Below are 14,666 nucleotides of genomic sequence, written 5' to 3'. Positions count from 1 at the left end.
TAATAAACACTCAGTGAAGGATTGGACTGCTCACTATTAGATATATATTACAGAATCATCTTTTTAAAAAACGCAGCGACTCTTTCTCAATCTATGATTGCTATTGCAGAGCATTATTCTGGGGGCACCTACAACATCTTAGACATTTTCATGTGTGTTTCTCAACCACAACAGTAATGAAAGTGTTTAATTCAGGTGTTTATTTTCCCCCAGGAGCCGATCAAAGAGTTTTTAAGTCTGCAAGGGTTCAGGTCCCAGCCTACTACTTACTGACTAGCTTCTATAAAGACTGACTTCTTATCATTGTGTGTGGGTATGTTACTCACTCAGTTGTGTCTGACTGTGACCCCATGGACTATAGCCTGCCAGGCTCCTCTGTCCAGGAACTCCCCATGGAATTCTCCAGGCAAGAATACTGAAGTGGGTTGCCATTTCCTCCAACAGGGAATCTTTCCCAACCCAGGGATCGAAACCAGATCTCCTGCATTGCAGGCAGATTCTTTACCATTTGAGCAACTAGTAGAATTATACTATATCTATGTCATCTGGTCATTGTGATATTAAAGATAGCCTGTGCAGTCAGCCCTCTGTAACCCCAGGGTTCTGCATCTTCGAATTCAATGAATAATAATCAAAAATATTCTAAAACAAATTTCAAAAAGTTTTAAAAAGAAAAAGTTAAATTTTTTTGCATCAGGAACCATTTCCATAACATTTACATTGTATTTACAACTATTTACATAGCATTTACTTTAATCAGGTATAAATATTCCAGAGATAATTTAAAGTGCAGAGGAGAATATGCATAGGTTATGGGCAAGTACTCCGCCATTTTATATTATAAAGGGACTTGAGCATCCATGGATGTTGATATCTGTGAGAGATCTGGAGCCAATATGCCTGGGGATACCAAGGGATGAATGTATGTGTATCACTTGGCACACTGTTGGTCATACAGTAAGAACTCAGGATATGTTAGCCATTATTATTATCGATAATGTGTTATTACAATATTTGCCCCATCTTTCTGGGTAATGTGCAGTCATTAGGCTCCTAGGAGATAGAGGCTGATATTCCTAAATTTTAAATTTCCTGCATAATTTCATAAAGCAATGTACATTTGCTTTATCTACATCTGCTTCTTATAGAAGATGCTTATACCTGCACACATATTCATTGTAGAAATGTTGATTACTGATGCTAACTCACCAACTGGTCCTTGGGTTAGACTTTGTCAAGAGCAGAAATGTTATACCAATGCATTTAAAATATTTACTTAGAACTCTTAATTATGCAGAGCAATGATAAATACTATACATTATGTTGAAAATAACATTCATGTTACAGATGAAAATCCTTCCTACTTTTAGTGCAATTTTACTATCTTCACATCTTTTGTTTTGATTATTTACAGTTTTTCCTGACAATGCAAGCCAACTTAAGTTTTGGCTCACTTCCAAACTCACTTTGGCTCACTTCCAAACTTTGGCCAACTCACTTTGGCTCACAAATAAACAATTTTGTCATTAGAAAAAAAGAACAGCACTTAGTCTCCTAGCTCTTTCTCACATGGTAGTTACCATGTTTCATTTGCATTGTGTCTTTTGGAAACAGTCTCCATTTGATTCAAAACTAATGGTTTTCCTCCTTAAAAATTAATACTAAATACCATATATGTGCTATTTGGGGATGGTATTAACACATACAGTTGGAAAATGGAATATTTCTTGCCATATCAGCAAACAAAGATGCCACAGTCGTCAGCAATTGCGGTCCTCCAACGTGAGCAGGTGAGCCCTAAGGGCTCTCAGGAAGGAGAGGAATACTTGTGACCGGACAGCCGTCAGACTGCAGCCACTCCCTGTGGTGAACCTCAAGGGAGCTCAGGATGTGAAAAACACGAGATCCTGGCCCCAGATAGCTGAGATGCACGTGAGATGCTCACGAAAGGAACGATTTCAGTGAGCCCAGATCCTGCATCTTCCCATACACAGAAAAGCGCTAAATTCCTTAACTTGGGATACCTGGTGTTCTTTAACGAACAATAATCTTTTGATGTTCAGACTACCTGTCCTTTGTTGCAAAACTTCTAGGTGACCTGGCTCCTCCCCTCACCTCCTAGAGCAGTTCTCTCAGGGCTACTTGAGACGCTGCCTCCGGGGCCTAAGTCTGACAATTTTCTGCTGAATAAAACATACCTCAGCTTTTGGTTGTGACTATTTTTTAAATGAACACAATCCAGCCTTTCACCTCTTAACAGCTGTCCATACAGACTATGGATTTGGACGTGGTAGAAGCAGTGGGTTCCACTAAGCTGAGTGATTGCAGAAGCCTCTGAAGAGTTTTTTTTTTTTTAATTTTTTAGAACAAATTTTTGTGCTCTAACTTGTACTTAATACATCAGAATTTCTAAGGGGCAGGACCTTCATACTTGTGGATATAGAAAGGCCCCCCAGCTGAACAGATTGACCAGCCAGGTTTGAGAATCACCCCTGCAAGGTACATAGCATCCATCTAAATATTTAAACTCATTATCTTTCAAACTCATTTGCCTGTATGTTTGTTTAGCAATGCAGTTTTCTGTAGTTACATTTATACAGAAACAATACATTAGTCAGATTGAGGGCTTCCTGGTGGCTCCGGTGGTAAAGAATCTGCCTGTAAGTAGGAGACCCAGGTTTGATCCCTGGGTCAGGAAGATCCCCTGGAGAAGGGAATGGCAACCATTCTGGTATTCTTTCCTGGAGAATTCATTAGACAGAGGAGCCTGGTGGGCTACCGTCCATGGGGTTGCTAAGAGTTGGACTTGACTTAAGAATACATCTTCTGTTTGAAAGTGATTTGTCATCTGGAACATCAAAAGCTCCCATCTCTTCCTTACTCTTTAGTGAATTCTGAAGTCCTGCAGAACCCTCAAGGTTCATGGAACACACATGTAAATCCATAACCCACAATTCTCTAAGTATACAGTTTCACCTCTGAATTAACTAAAACTGCCCAACGTCTCCGTGTGTGCAGCTCCTAAGTTTGCTTCTTGTAAGTCACTACTCTGACGGGTGCTTTAATATTAGGCTCTAAAATCAATTAGATTTCACTACAGGAAATGGATATTTGGATTTCAATTCCTAATATTTGGATTTTCTATAAAACTTGTTGAGGACACACTCTGATGTTCTACCCAATTGGTCAGTTCAGTCACTCAATCGTGTCCGATTCTTTGCAATCCCATGGGCTGCAGCATGCCAGGCTTCCCTGTCCATCACCAACTCCTGGAGCTTGCTCAGATTCATGTCCATCTATGTGGTAATGCCATCCAACCACCTACCCAATGGACCTCTCATAATATTACAAGAAGCAAACTCCCCTTCAGATTTAGTAAGAAAAATTTGTATAGCTGTGAAAACTTGGAAGTGAAGACAGAAATTATCTGTCTGTCTAGACAATGAGTTTCAGTTTGTCGTGGTAAAATCATAGGTATTTCTTGGAGAAATTATTTTGGGTAAGCAGAGTCTGTGACCTCAAGGAACTCAGTTTAGTGGGAAAGCTAATTCTGAAACAATGCAATAAATTGAATGCTAGAGATATACATAAGTTGCTATGGAAACAAGAAGATAAGTTCTATAAGTAATTACTTTCCATTTTTGCCTTAGCTACAGGAGATAAGAACTAAATTTGTGCTCAGTTACAGCAACATTAACATTTACCAGAGGCATAATTGCTTCTTCTTCCTCTCAATCTTACTTTATCTCTTTTATACTCTTTAATTCATCCTATCACATATCTTCTTTTCCCATTAAATAAAAAAGTTAAAGCACTGCATTAAAAATATAAAATTTATAAAAAATTTACTAGATACTTCCTGCCTTTTTAAACTTCTTTTACAATCACAGGAAAAAAAGACAAAATCATGAGTATTTAGTAATGATATTACATTTCATAAACACATGGATTGATATAGTCTAATAAGGGAGTATTAAAAGATAGAAAAAAAATGAAAGTAGAAAACGAACTGTGAGGCATTATGTTTAATTTATATAATCTGTTTAGTGGTAGAGTAATAAGGGAAATAACCCACAGCCTCATTTCTTTAAGAGACGCAAATCTAGACTTAATTAAGCAAAAAGCCCAGTGCTGCTTAATATGGACCTAGCTTGGTTTTAAAGAGCCACCTACAAACTAGTTAATAAAATAATTCTTCGTATCCTGTTGCAAACATATTTTCTTGTCCTATATTATAACTTTCACGAAGCCCACTGTCTCAGCACTGCTGTCACAGCAACAGTGACAGGCGTGCAGTTCAAGTTACTCCTCCTTCTAGGGGATGCTCTATCCACACTGGTGTTTGTTCACTCCATAAATCCAGGGCAGGTTGGAAAATAAAACAAAAATGACTGGTCCAAACAAACGTAGACCCTGTGTTCTGTGTGCCTGAGCTGAGTGACAACGGCTTCACCTTCACTTTTCTTCTCTCAGGTTTTTTTCTACAAAGTAGTAACTATAATAACGTACACAGTACTCTACGCTTTCATCTCCTCTTTCATCTCCCTTCTGTAAAAGTCAAGCAGCTTCCAGATAGTGGTTCTGTGAATTATAGGCAGGATAAATAATGACTTCGGCTCTGTCACTTACTGAGTGATCATCCCTGCAAGATAAGTGACCTTTCTGGATCTCAGTTTTCTTCCCCATAAAACAAGAGACTGTAAATTATATGTGGATCATAGGATCACTGTGAGAGTTTGACAAATTTTAAAATGTAAAGTGCTCAAAATAATGTATTAGAAGACTACTTGTTATGGAAGGGCTATTGTCAGTGGTGGTGGTCTTGTTACGCTGTTATTATGTTCATTAAGAATACCAAAATGCCTCAGGGTTGTGTGTGAACATTTTGCCAACCTAATGACAAAACATTCAAGTTGCTAATTCCAATATGTCTCTGCACTACGCAAGCTATCTTCTCAACACTGCTTCAGCCAGAGGCTTGGTTCGAGTTTTTTTCTTCAGGGAGTCAGAGTACTTTTAAAATAATCTACAGCATCGGATGAACACGCATGTTGCTTCTTCTGTGATAAAGAGACTTTGACAATAATGTTCCCATTTCTCCAAAAATAAATTTGAAGTTCACTGTAGCAGTCACACGAAATTCATGGTTGCGATATACGTGCCTTTTTCCCGGATCTTATTTCTACCCTCAGTCTGATTCTGTATTCTTAGCTATGTTTTAGTATTTATGTTCTTGTGTATGCTCCCGTAAATACTCTGCAGAAGAGGCAGTTATTAATAAGTAATACAAAATGACTTTGTTTTTGTACTTTGCTAAAACATCCCTCATTACCTATGAGAATAAACTGAATCTGTGGATGAGCGTCATGGTCAACCTTTGTGTCAGGTATTTTGAATTAGATTTCTTCCAGTCTTGGCAGGACCTGAGATCTATGTTTTAACCAAAGGGTCAGTGAATGAAAAAGTAGAGAATAAAAACAGAGATAAGAGAAACCAAAGTATGAATCATTAAAATGTTGCAAAATTACTTCCAAACTGTATGAGTTGAGTGTTCTTATTACTCATGCTGGAGCAAAGTATGGAGTAAGTGAAGGAATTCCAAAGTAAGAAAAAAAAAGACACTTTCTTTTATAATTTCAAAAAAAATCCTTATAGCGTATTTAAATTCCAGTGGCAAATTAAACCTGTGTGTGTACTTCCCCTTCGCCATTTCCAAGTAATCACGCCTGTAAAAAAGGACATGATCTCACTGCTTTCTGGGGACTGCCTCCTTCAACAGCTTCTCCAGCAAGGGACCTGGACACGGTGACTGCCACATGCTCAGGCTGACTACAGTCACGGAGGTGCCAGTGTCAGAACTCCCAAGTAAGTGCCCACCCACGTGCTCAGGCTGACTACAGTCACGGAGGTGCCAGTGTCAGAACCCCCAAGTAAGTGCCCACCCACGTGCTCAGGTTGACTACAGTCACGGAGGTGCCAGTGTCAGAACTCCCAAGTAAGTGCCCATCCACGTGCTCAGGCTGACTACAGTCACGGAGGTGCCCAGTGTCAGAACTCCCAAATAAGTGCCCACCCAGCTCAGCACAGTTTGTTATAGGACATGCTCTCCAAAACATTTTCTTGGTGCTTTATGCCTTTCTTTCTGCAATAGCACTAGGTTAAATGACTCCTGCCATCACCTACCAAAAATAACAATAACAATCATAATGAAATTTATATCAAAAAATGGAATTTTATATCTCCAACCAGTCCATTCTAAAGGAGATCAGTCCTGGGTGTTCATTGGAAGGACTGATGCTAAAGCTGAAACTCCAGTACTTTGGCCACCTCATGCAAAGAGTTGACTCATTGGAAAAGACTCTGATGCTGGGAGGGGTTGGGGGCAGGAGGAGAAGGGAACGACAGAGGATGAGATGGCTGGATGGCATCACCGACTCAATGGACATGAGTCTGGGTGAACTCTGGGAGTTGGTGATGGACAGGGAGGCCTGGTGTGCTGTGATTCATGGGGTCGCAAAGAATCAGACACGACTGAGCGACTGAATTGAATTGAACTGAACTGAAGTCCTATTATTAGATTTGAAGACCGTATATCTACAATAACACTGATTTGGGTACCCTGCCACATAGCGCCTTCAAAATTATCTAGATGTCAATAGCTCTGAAACAGCCTAAGTTTCCAAGGCAGTATTATTAAAGAGTGCACACTCATACATACACAAGCCTGATGGAAAATGTTTTCTGATTCTCAACCTCTGGAACAGTTTCCAGGTCACTGAGCTTGAACTTGCATGAACAGAGGTACAGAAATTATTATGAAAGTGAAACTTAGTATCACACTAGTGGTTGGTTTGCAAACAAAAGGCATGATCTGTGTTTAACCCTTTGCTATCTCTAAGAATTGGCTAGCTCTGGGAGAAGTAGACTTTCTGATGTCACGGAGGCCACAGATGCCAGAATCTCAAGAATACAGAAAATAAGAAACTATAGATAAAAATGGGCTTTCCCAGTGGCTCAAGTGGTAAAGAATCTGGCTGCAATGCAGGAGACACAGGAGATACAGATTCAATCCCTATCCCCTGGAGGAGGAAATGGCAACCCACTCCAGTATTCTTGCCTGGAAAATCCCATGGAGAGAGGAGCCTAGTGGGCTACAGTCCATGGGGTCTCATAGATTTGGACATGACTGAACATGCACACACATAGATAATATAACTGTGATGAATGAATGCCAAACAGACAAATACAAAAGGAAATACAGTTGAAACAATCTATCACTCTATCTATGTTTGTATTACTGCTATAACTATACTTCTACCCAGTATGAACAGTAGCTGTCTATGAGTGTGGGATTAAGGGTGATTTTAACAGCTAGCATGCACTGAATACCATGATTTTATTGGTAATCTAATTACAATGTCTTAACTAATCTTCCCAATAACTATATTAGATAGGTTCTGTTATTATTTGCATTTTAATGAGGAAACTAAGGCTAAGGGATATTAAGTGACTTTCTCAAAGTCACCTAGCTAGTGAAGGTCAGAGCTTAGACTCTAGATGAAGTCAACTTGATTCCAAAGAGTATTTGGTTAACTAGTAACTGAGTTGTGTATCTGAATATGTATTACTTTTATGAATAAAAGGAAACATTTTTTGAAAAATTAGGCATGTGTACAAATATGTAAGAATATATAAATCATATATAAGCACATATTATGTACACAAATGTATGTATACATATATGTATGGAAATAGATGTAATTATGTATATGCACAAACATTAATGTCCTGAGACCAAAATTCTCAGAAAGCAAAGGTCCTATAGACTATATGAGGGCAAGAGAATACAAAATAATAAAATAGATTCTGTCCTCACTTTTCCTTACCTGCTTTCTTTATGTGTATATGCATGTGTGTATGAAAGCAGGTTATTTTAACAGATGTATGTGTGTTTTGAAGATAAAAACATTTTTTTAAATTTAAATTTATTTATTTTAACTGGAGGCTAATTACTTTACAATATTGTATTGGTTTTGCCACACATCAACATGAATCTGCCATAGGTGTACACATATTCCCCATCCTGAACCCCCCTCCCACCTCCCTCCCTGTACCATCCCTCTGGGTCATCCCAGTGCACCAGCCCCAAGCATCCTGTATCCTGCATCAAACCTGGACTGGTGATTCATTTCTTATGTGATATTATACATGTTTCAATGCCATTCTCCCAAATCATCCCACCCTCGCCCTCTCCCACAGAGTCCAAAAGACTGTTCTATGTATCTGTGTCTCTTTTGCTGTCTCACATACAGGGTTATCATTACCATCTTTCTAAATTCCATTTATATGCATTAGTATACTGTATTGGTGTTTTTCTTTCTGGCTTACTTCACTCTGTATAATAGGCTCCAGTTTCATCCACCTCATTAGAACTGATTCAAATGTATTCTTTTTAATGGCTGAGTAATACTCCATTGTGTATATGTACCACAGCTTCCTTTTCCATTCATCTGCTGATGGACATCTAGGTTGCTTCCATGACCTGGCTATTATAAACAGTGCTGTGATGAACATTAGGGTACATGTGTCTCTTTCAATTCTGGTTTCCTTGGTGTGTATGCCCAGCAGTGGGATTGCTGGGTCATAGGGCAGTTCTATTTCCAGTTTTTTAAGGAATCTCCACACTGTTCTCCATAGTGGCTGTACTGGTTTGCATTCCCACCAACAGTGTAAGAGGGTTCCCTTTTCTCCACACCCTTTCCAGCATTTATTGCTTGTAGACTTTTAGATTGCAGCCATTCTGACTGGTGTGAAATGGTACCCCATTGTGGTTTTGATTTGCATTTCTCTGATAATGAGTGATGTTGAGCATCTTTTCATGTGTTTGTTAGCCATCTGTATGTCTTTTTTGGAGAAATGTCTATTTAGTTCTTTGGCCCATTTTTTTATTGGGTTGTTTATTTTTCTGGAGTTGAGCTGCAGGAGTTGCTTGTATATTTTTGAGATTAATTCTTTGTCATTTTGCTTCATTTGCTATTATTTTCTCCCATTCTGAAGGCTGCCTTTTCACCTTGCTTATAGTTTCCTTTGTTGTGCAGAAGCTTTTAATTTTAATTAGGTCCCAATTGTTTATTTTTGCTTTTATTTCCAATATTCTGGGAGTTGGGTCATAAAGGATCCTGCTGTGATGTATGTCAGAGAGCATTTTGCCTATGTTCTCCTCTAGGAGTTTTATAGTTTCTGGTCTTACGTTTAGATCTCTAATCTATTTTCAGTTTATTTTTGTGTATGGTGTTAGAAAGTGTTCTAGTTTCATTCTTTTACAAGTGGTTGACCAGTTTTCCCAGCACCACTTGTTAAAGAGATTGTCTTTTCTCCATTGTATATTCTTGCCTCCTTTGTCAAAGATAAGGTGTCCATATGTGCGTGGATTTATCTCTGGGCTTTCTATTTTGTTCCATTGATCTATATTTCTGTCTTTGTGCCAGTACCGTACTGTCTTGATGACTGTGGCTTTGTAGTAGAGCCTGAAGTCAGGCAGGTTGATTCCTCCAGTTCCATTCTTCTTTCTCAAGATAGCTTTGGCTATTCGAGGTTTTTTGTATTTCCATACAAATTGTGAAATTATTTGTTCTAGCTCTGTGAAGAATACCTTTGGTAGCTTGATAGGGATTGCATTGAATCTATAAATTGCTTTGGGTAGTATACTCATTTTCACTATATTGATTCTTCCAATCCATAAATATGGTATATTTCTCCATCTATTAGTGTCCTCTTTGATTTCTTTCACCAGTGTTTTATAGTTTTCTATATATAGGTCTTTAGTTTCTTTAGATAGATATATTCCTAAGTATTTTATTCTTTTCATTGCAATGGTGAATGGAATTGTTTCCTTAATTTCTCTTTCTATTTCCTCATTATTAGTATATAGGAATGCAAGGGATTTCTGTGTGTTGATTTTATATCCTGCAACATAAGTTGCAGGAATATAGTTGCAGGAATGCAAACTAGTACAGCCACCATGGAGAACAGTGTGGAGATTGCTTAAAAAACTGGATATAGAACTGCCTTACGACCCAACAGTCCCACTGCTGGGCATACACACCGAGGAAACCAGAATTTAGAGAGACAGGTGTACCCCAATGTTCATCGCAGCACATAAGTTGCAGGATATAAAAACATTTTCAAATCCATTTATGTACAATGGTTTTTCATAACAGATAAACAGAACAGTGTTGGAGCAGTGATCACCTTCTTTCAATGACCAGACACAAGGCAAACAGTGCTACTTAAGAGTAGCTGAGTGTCAAATATCTCCTACATTACAAAATTAAAGAAAGGTCATTTAATTATTGAAGTCGCTCACAGACGTTTTAAAAAAATCAAGGAGAGATTCAGTTCCCAAACAGATGAAAAGAAAGCTTTGAGAAAAACCCATTTTGTGCAATGTTATTCTGATGTAATATTCATGCTATTTGAAGTGATGCTGTCCTCATGTCCTTCAGAGTGGCATTTTAGCAGCACTGAAAATCAGAAGTACGTTCTTTGGAATGACTCTATTGAGAAAGGAAGAGGAAAATGAGCTTTGAAAAACTGGAATTCACATATCAGCAAGAGGCTTGACATTTGGTAAAAGATCAAACGTTTCCCTAGTTCTTAAACTCTCTGAAACTTCTGATCTGAGTTAATATCAAACCTTCCCTTACCTGGTGACTCAGTGGTCAAGATTCCACCTGCCAATGCAAGGGGCTTCCCTGGTGACTCAGATGGTAAAGAAGCCAATGCAAGAGATAAGGGTTTGATCCCTTGGTCGGGAAGATCCCCTGGAGAAGGAAAGGGCAGCCCATTCCAGTATTTTCGCCTGGGAAATCCCATGGACAGAGGAGCCTGGTAGGCTACAGTCCATGGAGTCACAAAATCAGACATGATTTAGCAACTGAACAACAACAATGGGGAATTCAGCAAAATGAGAAGGAATCCCTCCATCAGTTAATGTGGGCAGTTTCCCATTTGCATCCTGGAAGACAGGGATCACAAACACCAGGATGGGTCCACTGCATTTTGTTGCCTGCTGGACTGTATGTGACTTTCTGTCCTACTCTCCCCTCTGCAGTATCCCAGTCTTCACCTGACTGCCTTCTCAAGAAGAATATATTTTTTAAAAGTCTCATTTCCCTCATAAGTTTTCTACATTGCTTGTGAACTCAAATATTAAGAATTCAAATATTAAAACTTTTTTTTATAGATTAAGCTTATTCTGGTTAATGAGAGTCAGCTGAATAACAGTACATGAGTGTATGGTTTTTGGACCTCTAATATCTTACGGGGAAAATACTATAGTATTTTGCAGCAAATATGCTAAATAAACCAAAATACAGAATTCCATGGACAGAGAAGCCTGGCAGGCTACAGTCTACAGAGTCGCAAAGAGTTGGACACAACTGAGCAATTAACAAACACATACACACACTGAAAGTTAAATGGTACCATTAGTGTTTATTTTGGTTGATTTCTGTGCTAGAAGCTTAATAGGCATCATTCCTTTAAAGGTAACAAGACCTTGTGTGGCATTTCTTATGCACATTTAAAGATGAAAAAACTGAGACAAAGAAAGATAAATACCACCCTTCAAAACTTTCATAATTGGCAAGTCAGGATTTGAAACAGACTGTTTCTTTGCAAGAAAATTAGATAAAGAAAGATCCTGATTGACAGAAAAGGACCACTTTCTAACTATAATTCTAAGCAAGTTATTTACTTTCCATTATCTCCATTTCATCAGCTGTAAAATGAAGGGAATGATAGTATTTTCTTCACATGGTTTTGTGGGAATTAAATGTGCTGATTTGCATACAGCAGTTAGTATTTGACTGGCACAGTTTTTATTATATGATAGCTCTCATTACCATCATCTGTAATCCACAGCAGTAACCACGGGATCATCATATTCTTTCCAATTTCCAGGGAAACTACAGAGGATTTAGAAAGTGAAGGATATAAAAACCCTATGGTGAGACAGACATCAGAATAGCAATGAATATTACACAGAAAGCAGTTGAGACTACTTTTTTCCCACTCCAGCCAACTGCAGAGAAAAGGAAAGTCCAGAGAATAGAATATTTGATGGATCTGAAACCTTTGATTCTGTTGCTAATCACACCACATTATCTTTTACAGGCACCTGTTTAGTACATCCACCAGCCTTGAATTTAAAGTTTTGGTGGAAAAAATGAGTCCTAGAAGTATAGGATGAGATGCACTCTGCCAGGGCCAATGGATTTGCTGATGTTGCCCAGATTCCTCAACAGATGACAGAAGAGAGTGGAAGACTTTCATCCATATTTTGTTGCATCTTCTCTCAAAAAGAAGATTCTTCGGGTGTCAAGGAAAATTATAACAGATAAAGTTGAACAGGCACGAAGACTTTATACAAGAAAATTTCAATGATTCAAAACAATTGCCACAGGGAGACAGATTAAACTTCACTCTGCTGAAACAAAAGGCAGGAGGAATTTTAATCCTGAGGTGAGCTAATGGGGAAGCATTGGAGGATGTTATTCATTGTGGAGGCCATTTGTATTTGCAAAATTGTCACTTATCAAGTTTCGGCTCCTACCCCAGTGCAGGGACTGGAAAGAAAGGCCCTATCTTTTCTAGTGATTACACGCCATAGAGATGACTGCCAGGTCTTTCAGAAAGGTATTCCTGGGTTGTTAAACTGGCAAGAGTCTGGGAGAATACTATAAAATTTTGTATCTATATTATACGGCCTTCCCATGTAGAAAAGAAGCACAGATTTATGCATCTACATTTCCAAGGAATGTCTCCATCCATTAGTGTTGTCCCATATAGAGTAACAAAGCAATTTCCAATATTAACTTTACCACTTATTAGATGTGAGCCCTTAAGTTGTTTAACCAATCTGTGCTTCATTTATTTAATCTATGATTTATGGAGACTATCAAGACCTATTCACAGAGTTACTGTGACAACACTTGGTGCACAGAAAACACTAAATCAATGCTAGCTACTATTACTCCCCAAAGTTCCAAAGTGAAGAGAGTAGAGTGGATAAAATAAATGGTTAAATGATTTTCTAAGGATTACCACCACATTTTTAAATAGACATCTGATTTAATGACTAAGTGCAGAAGGTATGCTCAGAGGTTAAAGCGTCTCCCTGCGATGTGGGAGACCTGGGTTCAATCCCTGGGTTGGGAAGATCCCCTGGAAAAGGAAATGACAACCCACTCCAGTACTCTTGCCTGGAGAATCCCATGGATGGAGAAGCCTGGTGGGCTACAGTCCACGGGGTCGCAAGGAGTCGGACACGACTGAGCGACTTCACTTTCACAAAATGTATGGCAATCTTATTCTTTACAGTTTTTATTTCATCAGTAATAGTTGCAATGGTGTACTCACAAGGGTTTTAGAGGGTGGGGTGGGGCAAGGAGAGAGAGGAGGAGAGAGAGCCTGAGAATTCACAGCACATGAGAGAAAGAGATACGAAGAATTATCCTTCATAGATGACCAGTACTGGGACCGCTTTGGAGGCCACTCTGCTCTGATGCTCATGAAACTACACAAATAACAGGCAACCCAATCACTCCGCATTTGTGTGTAATTTTCATGGGTCTCCTTGCAAAGAACCGCTTTATTTCACTCTGACAGAGAGACAGAAAATGTTAGTAGTCATATAAAAAAATTCTGCATTTATATAAACAGCAACAGCATAGTTTTAATATCCTAAAGTCTTTGCTGCTTTTACTAGAGAAAAGTTTTTCCCACTTTACATCATTAATTGTTGGGAACATTTTGATTTTTTTTCACCAGAAATAAAGTAATGCCTTTAAAAGATGAAGAACAGCTTATTGTTGGCTTATCAAACACAGCACGGAAAAGAAAAATGAGTATGCAGTGCGGAGTTGTTTGTTTAAGATGGCTCTACCCTGAATTATCATTGGTAGCTACACAAGAGCTCCAGGTAGTTTAGCAGCAAAAAATTCACCTGCCGATGTAGGAGATGCAGCTTTGATCCCTGGGCCAGGAAGAGCCCCTGAAGAAGGAAATGGCAACCCACTCAGTATTCTTGCTTGGAGAATTCCATGGACAGAGGAGCCTAGTGGTCTACAGCCTATCAGTTCAGTTGCTCAGTCGTGTCTGACTCTTTGCGACCCCGTGGACTGCAGCACACCAGGCCTCCCTGTCCATCACCAACTCCCAGAGTTTACTCAAACTCATGTCCATCTAGTCAGTGATGCCATCCAACCATCTCATCCTCTGTCGTGCCCTTCTCCTCCTGCCCTCAATCTTTCCCAGCATCAGGGTCTTTTCAAATGAGTCAGCTCTCCGCATCAGGTGGCCAAAGTATTGGAGCTTCAGCTTCAGCATCAGTCCTTCCAGTGAACACCCAGGACTGATCTCCTATAGTCCATAGGGTCACAAAATAGTCAGATGTGACTTAGCGACTAAACAACAGCTACATAAGCTTTAAAGGACACAGAAAGATTAGAGATTTCAGTCTTAGCACTTCCATATCATAGAATATGAGGCTGTCATTTAAAAATGACTGGATTCTCTAGATAGCAACTTGAAAAGAGCACTAAAATATAAAAAATTCAGAGACATATAACTTAGATAAGTAGAAATATTTGCATAAAATCTAG

The sequence above is a fragment of the Bos javanicus genome, chromosome 24, assembly GCF_032452875.1.
Source record: "Bos javanicus breed banteng chromosome 24, ARS-OSU_banteng_1.0, whole genome shotgun sequence".
In the NCBI taxonomy this organism is placed as follows: domain Eukaryota; kingdom Metazoa; phylum Chordata; class Mammalia; order Artiodactyla; family Bovidae; genus Bos; species Bos javanicus.
Note: the sequence above shows the minus strand (reverse complement) of the source record.